The 12,539-nt window shown below is 39.5% G+C and overlaps 1 protein-coding gene across 4 annotated transcripts in view; it reads left to right on the forward strand.

Moving 5' to 3' along the window:
- The window catches only part of ATP7A (ATPase copper transporting alpha), a 107,707-nt gene that overhangs the window by 18,078 nt on the left and 77,090 nt on the right, over positions 1 to 12,539 (forward strand). Inside the window, exon 2 of one of the 4 annotated variants that reach the window (XM_036016791.1) lies at positions 4,918 to 4,996. The exons of the other annotated variants lie outside the window; for them this stretch is intronic. The gene's annotated coding sequence lies outside the window, so the exon portion shown is untranslated. The remainder of the gene's footprint in view (positions 1 to 4,917; positions 4,997 to 12,539) is intronic. 4 annotated transcript variants of the gene reach the window in all.

Genomic DNA, 12,539 nt, shown 5'->3' on the forward strand with positions numbered 1-12,539 from the left:
GGTCTCTTTTGAGAAATCAGCTGACAGTCTGATGGGAACTCCTTTGTAGGTAACTGTCTCCTTATCTCTTGCTGCTTCTAGGATTCTCTCCTTCATTTTTACCTTGGCTAATGAAATTATGATGTGCCTTGGTATGTTTCTTCTTGGGTCCAACTTCTTTGGGACTCTCTGTGCTTCCTGGACTTCCTGGAAGTCTATTTCGTTTGCCAGAATGGGGAAGTTCTCCTTTATTATTTGTTCAAATACATTTTCAATCTGTTGCTCTTCCTCTTCCCCTTCTGGTACCTTTATCATTCGGATGTTGGAACATTTAAAGATGTCCTGGAGGTTCCTAAGCTTCTCCTCGTTTTTTTGAATTCTTATTTCTCCATTCTTTCCTGTTTGGTGGTTTCTTTCTTCCTTCTGGTCCACTCTATTGTTTCGAGTCCCAGTTTCCTTCCCATCACTATTGGTTCCCTGTGCATTTTCCTTCATTTCTTTTATGGTAACCTGCATTTTTTCATCTAATTTGCGGCCAAAATCAACCAATTCTGTGAGCTTCGTGGTCACCAGTGTTTTGAACTGTGCACCTGATAGGTTAGCTATTTCTTGGTGGCTCAAAAGGATGAGTTCTGGGGCACTGATTTGTTCTTCTATTTGAGCCATCTCTCTCTCTTTTCCTTTGGTCTGGTCGCTCCTGTTACGGTGAGGGGCGGAGCCTTAGGTGTTCACCAGGGCTGGGCACCCCAGTCACTAGATTGTGACGTTGTATGTGAGGTTGGGGTCGAGAGGGAACAATGGCGGTAGCTCCGTTGTCCGTGGGACCTCAGTCCCTTCCCTGGGATCTTGGGTTGCGCGCTTTGTCCTGCTCCACAATCGCCACCTCACTGGGTCTGCCAGCTGCAATCTTGCGTGCCCCAGATGCCTTATGTGCTCCCAGTTGTCTTATGCACCCAGTTCTCCCTGTTCTCTGTGCAGTGACCCATGCCCAGCTGCTCGTCTCCACCCCTCCTACCGGTCTGGATGAACGGGTCTACTTCAACTTCTTGGCTGTCCGGCTTCCATTCAGATTAATTTTCTGTCAGTTCTGGGTGTTATTCTGCCTCTCAATTGTTGTTGTTCTAATCTTGGTTGTGCGTGGAGGTATGGTGTGTCCACCTATGCCTCCATCTTGGCTGGAAGTCTGTACTAGTTAATTTTTAGGTGTCAGTCATACCACATAACTATTTCAACTATAAAAATTAAGGCAAAATGCCAATATACTAGTATGCAAATATACTAATTGCTTCTTTTTTAAGTACTGGCAAAATTGACTGTGTTCTTAGTTGATAAGGGAGATACCTTTCCATAAACAGCAAGATCAGTCACCCAGATATACCACATATAGTGAGTACTACCATTTCCTCCAACACAAGTCAAATGCTAGTGTGTATTTGGTTGGTGGTATAAATCTACCTAATTCCTTTCAGTTTAGCTCATTACTGTATTTTTCTGGACTATAAGACGCACTTCCCCCAAAATTTGGGGGGAGGAATGAGGGGTGTGTCTTATAGTCCAAATGTAGCTTACCTGGCTTGCTGTGGGGGTGGGGGTTTGGAGCGGGGTCACAGGTTATCAAATATTTTACCTCATTTTTTGCTTCAAAACTTTTTTTCCTATTTTCCTTCTCTAAAACCTAGGTGCATCTTATGGTCTGGTATGTCTTATAGTCCTACAAATATGGTAAATAGTGTCAACAGAGCCAAAGTTACAGACTTCATCCTTGCGGGAGGTACTTGGCCTCTGGAGTCAACTACTTGTGCCTCCACCTCTGATGCACAATGTTCTGAAGGCAGTTGTTCATGAAGAGGGAGACTTGTCCAGAGAAAAGGTAGCTCAGCAAACCATCATCAATACCCACACCTCTGTCCTCCCGAGAGGAGGGCCTGTAATACCCAGGCTTTGAAATATGTCATATGTATTTTTACTATATCACTTGCCAGTGGAGGCTGCACTCAGAAGCACTTAGATGTCTTTTGGACATCTAGAATATTCTGCTCATAAAGTATCTTTGTGATTTCAGTGCTAGAAACCTTCTTGCCTTTATCTCCAGACTCTTTTGTCCCAAAACTTTATGATTTCAGAGAACCAAAGAAAGTCTATACGTTAGTAGAAAGAAATAGGGCTTTTTTTTTTTCATCTCCATAAAGTGATCGCAACAGATGTGTCTAGTGTTCCACGTCTAGAGTCTTGCACTTCAAACTAAACAACTTTGGTGGGGGGTAAATAGGCTCTTCTAGATTGAGTAGAGAAGTTTTAGGTGAGCCCTTGGGAATCCTGTGAAATTGGGCCTTTAGTGCAGCTTTTTCTGATCTATAGTATCTTTTATTGAGCTTCACTGAGGAAGGAGGTATTTTGCGAAAGTGAATTTTCCAGATAACTGAAGTCTACCCTTTAAGTTGTAATCATTTAGAGATTTTCTTTTAAATTTAATTTTTATTGTATTATTATTTCTTTTTTGTCATTCAGAGCTCTTAAAGGTGGCCTGGACCAGTCTCTTATCTAAATGCATGAATCCTTCAAAAGTATCCTGGAAATGCATTTACTTTTTCTAAAATAAAAATACCTTTTTTTCTTTTTCTTTTTCTTTTTTTTTCTTTTATTTATTTTTTTATTTTAATCATTGTTCAAATACAGTTTTCTCCTTTTTACTCCCAATCCAGTTCCCCCTCCCACCCTCCCCACTTCCCTCCCATTACCACCCTCCTCTTAGTTTATGACCATGTGTCCTTTAAGTTTGTTCCTGTGAACCCTTCTCACTGTCCCCTTAAATTCCCTCTACTCTCTTCTGTGGGCACTGTCAGCCTGGCCTCTATTTCAGTGTCTTTGGTTATATTTTGCTTGTTTCTTTGTTTTGTTATTTAGGTTCCTGTTAAAGGTGAGATCATATCAATTTTAATTTTTTTGAGGAAACTCCATATTGTTTGCCACACTACGCCTTCCCACTATCAGTGTATGAGGGTTCCCTTTTCTCCATATCCAACTGAGCCATACCAGTCAGGGCTCAATCCTACTTTATTATTCAACTGTTTATAAAATTTGGCTTATTACAAGTTTTAGTCAAGGCTGAAAATGTAAATTACTAGGGCCCTTTAAAAACTAAACGGAAGCCCTGGCTGGCGTAGCTCAGTGGATTGAGTGCAGGCTGCGAACCAAAGCGTCACAGGTTCGAGTCCCAGTCAGGGCACATGCCTGGGTTGCAGGCCACGGCCCCCAGCAACTGCACATTGATATCTCTCTCTCTCTCTCTCCCTCTCTCTCTCCCTCTCTCTCTCTCCCTCTCTCTCTCCCTCTCCCCCCTCCCTTCCCTCTCTAAAAATAAATAAATTAAATTAAAAAATTTTGGGGAAAAAAAAACTAAACAGAATCAGATTTTTTTCCTCTTTGGTCTACGGTTTATTAGAATCTTCCCTCACAGAAAATGGAACCATGCTAAAAACTTTCCTAACCATTCAGTGGTGGCTAATTGAAGAAGGGAACCATAAAAACTGTGTATATGTGGGTTGTTCATTTTTTAAAAAAAACCTAGAACATTTTTTGAGATATTTATTTATTTTTAGACAGAAGGGGAAGTCGAGAGGGAGAGAAACATCAGTGTGTGGTTGCCTCTTGTGTGGCCCCTACTGGGGACCTGGCCTGCAATCCAGGCATGTGCCCCAACCAGGAATCAAACCGGCAACCCTGTGGTTCACAGGCTGGTGCGCAAATCCACTGAGCCACACTAGCCAGGGCTAAAACCTAGAACGTTTTTGTTCATTCTCTAATACTTATATATAGGGCCAAAGCTCTTCCTTTGTATACAGGTCCTCTGGAATTCTTCCTTTTCTTTCTTGCACATACCACATCCATATTGCTTTATTCCAGATTTCCAGTTTGTAGTGTAGATTCTTATAAGTAGAGAACAGCATTCTTTTAGATTTTTATGATTTCCCCCAATCTCTTCAAGTTGTTTTATGTATAGCTATTTCAGCAGTTTATCGCTCACCTTTAGTGAGCATTTCTAAAAGGATTTACCTTTGTTTTCATAGAAAGAATAGCTCTCTTTTATACTCGTATTTCACCTGTTTACATAATATTTAACTGAATCACATGATTATAAGTTCAGTGGCTATAAACAGGCTTGGGAGCAAACACAGCTGAGCTAAGTATGCCAACACACTCCTGGCAAGACAGGGAGTGCCTATAAGCAAGGAGTGAATATTACAGTGGTAGGAGAGAGACCAGCAATCCATTGGAGGTTGGTTAAGAGAACTTTTGCAGAATGACCAGTTGCTTTTTCTTACTTAATATGCCCTGAACATTTTTCCTGTTCGTAAATGGAGATCTAGATCATGTTTTTTTTTAAATTATTTTTTAGACAGAGGGGAAGGGAGGGAGAAAGGGAGAGAAACATCAATTGGCTGCCTCTTGCACACGCTCAGACCAGGGTCCAAACTGAACCCGCAACCTGGGCATGTGCCCGGACTGCGAATCTAACCGGTGACCTTTTTTGCCTTTGTGGTATGATGGTCAACCAACTGAGCCATGCCAGTCACGGCTACATCCTTGTTTTTAATGGCCACATGGTATTATTCATGTATTAGGCCAAGTTCTTGCTTGCAAACAATATAAAACAGTTCTGACTCATTTAAGCAGACAAGGAATTTGTTGGTAGGCTATTAGGATTGCTTACAGAGTCAACAGGGAAGATGGTCACTCTGGCTTGGACAATGGGCAGGAACCCAGCGAGGCTAAAACAGGGCAAGGTCACCCTGGAGGAACAGTCTGGTGAGGACCTCTCCAGAGGCACTGGCTTGCTCAGTCCTTTTGCCATCACCACTGCTGGCTTCTTCACTCTGCTGCTGCAGCTGCCGTGTCATGCTCTGTGACTGCCACTGTGCATTTTTGTAACCTCCTCAGGATTCAAAACCCTGGGCAGAAGCATCTGTCCAGCCAGGTCTAGAAGCACTTAGCAGCATCTCAGCTTCAAGGATGAAGGGTAAGAAAATATCTCACTCTCACTTTGGCTTCAGTAGTTAGGGCAGTACTGCCCTAATACAGAAATGGAGATGGTTTCCTATTTTTGTTCTGTTTTAAGCTATATGGTAATAGTCACATTTTACTAACCTGGTAGGGAGGAAGTGTTTTATTTTTGTTGTTTTCACTTGTAATTTTAAACATAAATGCTCATGTGTTTATTGGTATTTTGAATTTCTTACTTTGTCAATTGCCTGACTTATAAATTACTATTTGGGTTTCTTAAGATATAATTTATATATCCTAGAAGTTACCACATCGAAGTGTATAATTCAGTGATTTTTTTAAAGTATATTCACATACACTACCTAATTCTGGAACAATTCATCAGTCCTCAAAGAAACTCCATTCATATATGTTTTTGTAGTTTGTTCACATGGTGTATTTTGCTGCATGAAATTTTAAATTTTTACATAATTAAATTTTAACATCTATTCCTTTATGTTTTCTGCTTTGGGTTTATGCTTTTGTTATTGCTGTTGTTAACTAATATTCGCTTTCATATCTTTGTAGCATTTTCTATTCTCTTTTTACATTTCCCTCTTTCACACCCTTGGAATTACTTTTGGTGTATGATGGGATTTAAAAGTGTTCACCTCAGATGGTTAGCACACACATACTGAGCTGTTCCACAGGTGTGCTGTATCACAGCTGACCAGTTTGCACTGAATAAAGTTTCCTTTTTTATTGAAAAAAAAATGGTTAGCACATTATGCTAACACCACTTACTGATTTTCTCCATTGACTGGAGATGGGGCTGATATTATATACTAAATTTTTTTCTAAAATGTATTTTTCTTTATTCATTTTAATTGAATTTATTGGGGTGACATTGCTTAATAAAATTATTAGGTTTCAGATGTACAATTCTATGATGCATCATCTGTATATGGTATTGTGTGTTCACCACCCCGAGTCAAGTCTCCTTTTATCACCCCTTATCCCCCCTTTACCCTCTTCTACCCCCCACCCCACTTTCCCTCTGGTGATCACCATACTGTTGTCTGTGTGTACTGAATGCTCATATATACACATATGTCTGTTTCTTGGATTTTCTCTTCTCTTGCAAGGATCTGTTTATTCTGACATCAGAACAAGACTTTTTAATAATTAATACTTTTGAAGACATTTTCATGTATGATAGTGTGATTCATATTATTATTTGTTAGTAATTTTTAAAATAAAATTAATGGCCCTGGCTGGCATAGCTCAGTGGATTGAGCGCAGGCTGCGAACCAAAGCATCACAGGTTCGATTCCCAGTCAGGGCACATGCCTGGGTTGCAGGCCACAGCCCCCAGCAACCGCACATTGATGTTTCTCTCTCTCTCTCTTTCTCCCTCCCTTCCCTCTCTAAAAATAAATAAATAAATAATAAAATTAATGACAGCCTTGAAAAGTTTACTTAAACTGAGTTGTCATTTTCAGCCTTTCCAAACTTCTTTCATTTATTTTATAGTTGTCCTTAATCAGTTATAGCAAATATAAAATAAGTGATTTCTCAACTTCATAAAATGGTTAAATACTGGTATTTTTTAAAAAATTTTTCATAGGTATTTAAAGTTTTTATTTTCAATAGTGGCTTGGGGCACTATTTTGTCTTAGAGCTAAAATTATATAAGATGGATTTTTCCTTATGAAGAAAGCCATAGCATTACACGTAGTCCATGATTTACCTTCAGATTGTATCTGACACACTTGGATTTGATGGTGGTTTTAATGGGAGGAAAAGAGTTCCAGCTACTAGTCTTCTTAGAATCTGAGATAGACAACTGCACCAAGGCCATTTTTGACCCATAATATGGTTGAAAAGTAGCCGGCACATTTTCATGTCAGATAATTGAATCCTACTTCCCAGAAATTAGAAAGGCCTTGTCTGAGGCAAGAAAAGTTTCCCCTTATTAAAACAAAACCTGTTTTTCCCCTCCAGCCTATTATTGACACGGCAGCAGATGCTCAGCCCCTGGTGGGAAAGAAACTACTAGCTGGAGAACTGTTTCTCAGTTTTGAGGAACTTGTCCCCACCTGTGTTTATTGCAGGGGACCATTATTTTTCTAGCATTTTTTCCCCTACTCTACTCCTTCCTTTGGCTGGTTTTATTTTGTGCCTTTTGCAAACACCACCCTATTAAGTTAATCCCCTGGAGGCTATTGTTAGCTCTGGACTCCAGCCTGAATTGGCTGTGTGAGCGTGGGTAAGTCTGAGTATTAAGCTTCCTTAACTTTAAAAGGAGGCTCCTACCCTCTTTATGTGGCAGGATTGTCATGAAATTCACATATATGAAAGTTTTGTCAACTCTGATGCTATAGAAATATGGAATATCTGTATTATTATCACAAGGATTTTTTCTAAAGAAAGGCAGTGATTACCAACAGCCAAAAAAAAAAAAAAAAGAACTGGTCAGCAAAGCATGTTGCCTTTTCTTAATTTTTAATGTTCTGTTGTTTTTTGACCTCACTAACATGTCTTTATTGGCTCCTAATCTTTTGGACATGATCAAATGAAAAGAACAATTATGTTTTAAAACATACACTTGTCCACTCCAGCTGTTTCATCTGGAGCCTTAGTCCTGTGTTTATATAAGGCAGTTGTCTGATGAAAGAGATTAGGCACCCAGTATTTTGAAAACAGGTTAAGGAGTAAGATCAATTTTCATTTCAAAGGCTTGCACAATTTAAATGAATTAGATGAATTACATAAAGTAAGAGATAAGCTAATGCTTTCCCCTTTGATTTTCCATTTGGAGAGGTGGTCATGATTTTAAATAAAGGAAACAGGTAGAAAAACTTAAATTGATTTGGAAATATTCTGTAGCTATCCTGAGTGCAACACTAGTTCAGTGTTGTTTGCATAGCTTGAACTCGTCAATTTGTTTAACAAAGGGGTACTTTTAGAGCCGTGGTAAAATAGGCTGGATGATTTTGACTGCTTATATGTTGGAATTTATTATTGGTCTCACTCACTGAATTATTTCAGTTTTGATAACTTTTCTCTTAATTTCTGCACATTCCCTATATATTTTTTCTTTATTCTGCCCTAAAATAGACTAGTTTTTAAAAATCTTTTCCCTCCAGCTTTATTGAGGTATAACTGACAAATAAAAATTGTATATATTTAAGGAATACAACGTGATGTTTTGATACACATACACACTGTGAAATGATTACTACAGTTAGGCTATTTAACATATCCATCACCTCACATAGTTTCCAATTTTTGTTAAAAAACTCTTAAGATGTCACCAAATTTCAAGTACATAACACAATACTATTCACTGTAGTCACCCTGCTGTATGTACGTTAGATCTATAGAGTTTATTCATCCTGCAAAACTGAGACTTTGAACCCTTGGATCAACATCTCTCCACTTCCCCCACTGCCCAGCCCCTGTGACCACCATTTTAGTCTCTGCTTCTAAGAGTTGGACATAACCTAAGACATGTTAACTGTTAGTTGAGTATTGGCAACACTGTTGAAATGAGCATTGTTGTTCATATTTCCTTGTGCACATGTGTGAGACTTTCTGCAGGGTAATAAATATGCCCAGGATTGAAAATGTTGTATTTTGGCATATGCCTATCTTAAGCTCTACCAGATATTGCCAAGCAGGTTCCATAGTGGTTGTACTAATTTATACTCTTTTTTTTATTGTTGTTCAGGTGCAGTTGTCACCATTTTCCCCCCACCACTACCCACCCCGCCTCCCACCCTCGGTCCTACCCCCCTGTGGCTTTGTCCCTGTGTGCTTTTTACATGTTCCTTGCTGACCCCTCCCCTCCCACCCTATTATTCCCTTCCCTTTCCCCCTCCCCAGTTTGTCAGTTTGTTCTTTATTTCCATGTTTTTGGTTCTATTTTGCTTGTTCATTTATTTTATTGTTCCAGCACAATTTATAATATCCAAGTGCTAGAAGCAACCTAAGTGCCCATCTGTAAATGAGTGGATCAAAACACTGTGGTACATTTACACAATGGAATACTACACAACAGAAAGAAAGAAGGCGCTCCTACCCTTTGTGACAGTATGGATGGAACCGGAGAGCATTATGCTAAGTGAAGTAAGCCAGGCGGTGAGGGACAAATACCGTATGGTCTCACCTATAAGTGGAACCTAATCAACAGAACAAATAAGCGAGCAAAATATGACTAACTTATACTCTTACCAGCTGAATTAGAGAGATCCTGTTCCTCCACATCCTCAGTAATACTTGTTATTGTCAGATTTTGAATTTTTTGCCTACCTTATGAGTATGAATCATGTTCATTGTGCTTTTAATTTGCATTTCCTTGATTACCTTAGGGATAAAAACTGTACCAGGTAGAACTGGATGCAAAAAGAACTTTAAGTTTTACTGTAAAATTTATTGCGAATTCAGAACCCTTTTCTAAATTACGGGAACTATTTTTAGGGGGATTTTATGAATAATGTTGGAACTTTTGTGGTCAGCTTTATGAAGTGGTTTTGAGCAATCGGACTTCATGCATCTGATGTTTGTACATAACTTCAGCTGTTTCTGTTTTGAGACCAGAGATGATGATCTAGTCATAATACTGTTCCTCCTTTGGGGAATGTTATTACCAATGGTGATTACCATTTGTATTTAGGGAGTGACTCAAAAACACTGTAATATCTAGATGTTATTTCCCACAATGTTGCTGGATGCTCTTGTTCTCAGAGTCGCCTCATTACTAATAGCTGCATGCCAGCTTTGTTTAATATTGTGATCTCTCAGAAGCCTGCATTTTTGCCACACCATATGAAATTGTTTATGCTCTTACTCTGTTTTCTGAGTCATTTTGCTAAATGTAATGGGAGGTTAAAAAAATGTTCTTGACTTTGTACCTGTCTTTGAGACATTAAAAATTCAAAAGATGGACATTAACTATATTACAAAATATTTTAACCACAGAAATGGAGATCACATGGAGGGTTAGCAACAGGGGAGTGGGAAGAGGAGAGAGGGGAAAAGGTACAGAGAATAAGTAGCATAGATGGTAGGTAGAAAATAGACAGGGGGAGGGCAAGAATAGTATGGGAAATGTAGAAGCTAAAGAACTTATGACACATGGACATGAACTAAAGGGGGGAACCACTAATGTGGTTGGGAGAGGGTGTGCAGGGTGGAGGGGAATGAAGGGGGGTAATGGGACAACTGTAATAGAACAATCAATAAAATATATTTTAAAAATATTTTTAATATTTTATATATTTTCATAGAGTTTATATATTGTCTCTCACGTGCCCCCACTGGGGACCTGGCCTGCAACTCAGGCATGTGTCCTGACTGGGACTCAACCAGTGTGACCCTTTGGTTCACAGGCCGGCACTCAATCCACTTAGCCACACCACCCAGGGCTATTTGTTTAATATCCTTTACTCCCTTTTTCAGTCTTCTGTTTTGGAAGCTATATATTGTTTTTTAGTCTCTTACCAGTTATCCTTAAGTTTTTAACATGTATTCTTAAGAAAATCTAGGTTTTACGTGTTTCTCTATATATATTCTGAATAAGATCAAGGACCTTAGAATGCCTTAATTACAAACTCCCATCCATATTATTACTTTCTAGTATTTCAGGTCTATTGTTTTTTTTTTATGTGTGTTTGTGCCCATGTCTGTGTTTGAATAGACAGTGCATTATCATGGTATAAAATTCAGACAGTAGAAGAGAGACTAGATCTTAATTGTTCTCACCACCAAAAATGGTACATGACGAAACAGGTGTTAGTAATGGTGGAAGTCACATCGCAATACAAAAAGTATATCAAACCAACACATTGTGCACCTTAAACTATACAATGTTATGTCAGTTACATCTCAGTTTGTAAAAAAAGATATAAAAGGTTATACCGTGAAATTTTTTTTCTCACCCTCATCCCCTAATCATTCAGTTCTCCTCACCAAAGGAAACTACTGTTTCTTTTTTTTTTAAGATTTTATTTATTTTTTTTTAGAGAGGGAAGGGAGGGAAATAGAGAGAGAGAGAAACATCAATGTGTGGTTGCTGGGGGTCATGGCCTGCAACCCAGGCATGTACCCTGGCTGGGAATCGAACCTGCGACATTTTGCTTCGCAGCCCGCGCTCAATCCACTGAGCTACGCCAGCCAGGGCAGGAAACTACTGTTTCCATGGGGTCTATTAGGTTGATCCATATGAAGTTGCCAATATTGGACTATTTTGATATGCAGTAATGGCAACTTCGTGCAGTTCAAATTAATAGTGAAAAAAACAGATTCTTGTTTCCATGGAATTTTCATTCTGCTGAGAAGTGTTTTAGTTAATGATTTCAGTGTAACAAATTACCCCAGAATTTAGTGGCCTAAAATAAACATTATTTTGGGGTTTCTGTGGGCCATGAATCTGGGAGTGGTGTAGCTGTATGATTCTGGCTCAAGGGCTCTGGTGATGTAGTAGTCAATATGTCAGCCGGGGCTGCAGGCATCAAAAGTAGGGGTGTCAAACTCATTTTCACCGGGGGCCACATCAGTCTCACGGTTGCCTTCAAACGGCCGGATGTAATTTTAGGGCCGTATAAATGTAACTACTGAACAGTTAACTAAGAGCTCATCATTACCACCAGGTAGAAACAAGGTGCTGGGCCGGATAAAACAAGGTGGAGGGTTGGATTCGGCCCGTGGGCCCTGTGTTTGCCACCTGTGATCTAAAGGCTTAAGTGAGTCTGGAGGATCAGCTTCCAAGACAGTTCACTCACCTGGCCATTGACAGGAGGACTCAGGTCTTGCTCGTTGTTGATAGGACACCTCAATTTCTTCGCACATAAACCTCTTCGTAATGTTGCATTTTTGTGACATGGCAGGTGACTTTCCCCAGATCTGGTGATTCAAGAGAGAGGACAAGGAGGAGGCTACAGTGACTCCTGCCCCCGGCCTTGCAGTGCTTTTTATGACCTAGTCTGGGAAGTCACACCTCCTTGCTTCTACCATATTCTGTTCGTTGGAAGCAAGTCACTGAATCCAGGCCACGATCAAGGGGACAGGGGTTAAATTCCACCTCTGGAAGGAGTAACAAAGAATGTGTAAACATATTGTTAAAACCATCACAGGATGACAGATAATAAGCAATAAACATAAGAAGTTACAGAATACATTAGAATGTGATAAGTTCTATGAAAAAAGAAAACAGAGCAGACGTATGGGGAATCAGAGTGTGTGTTTGTGGAAGGATGTGGGTTGCAATTTAAAACAGGGTGGTCAGTGTAAGACTCATTAAAGCTAGATTTGAAAGAGACAAGGAAGTTAGCAAAGCCGGTAATCTGGAAGAAGAAAGCCCCAAACCAAGGGAACCCCTAAAGCAAAGGCCCTGAAATGGGAACAACATGACGTGCGAGAAAAGAGCGCTGACTATATTTTATTCAGTTGAGGTGGTGGGGGAAAGTTGGGGAAGTGTTATTTCTTTTTTTTTTAAGATTTTATTTATTTATATTTATTTTTAGAGAGGGAAGGGAGGGAGATAGAGAGAGAAAGAAACATCAATGTGCGGTTGCTGG

The sequence above is a fragment of the Phyllostomus discolor genome, chromosome X (genome assembly GCF_004126475.2).
Source record: "Phyllostomus discolor isolate MPI-MPIP mPhyDis1 chromosome X, mPhyDis1.pri.v3, whole genome shotgun sequence".
In the NCBI taxonomy this organism is placed as follows: domain Eukaryota; kingdom Metazoa; phylum Chordata; class Mammalia; order Chiroptera; family Phyllostomidae; genus Phyllostomus; species Phyllostomus discolor.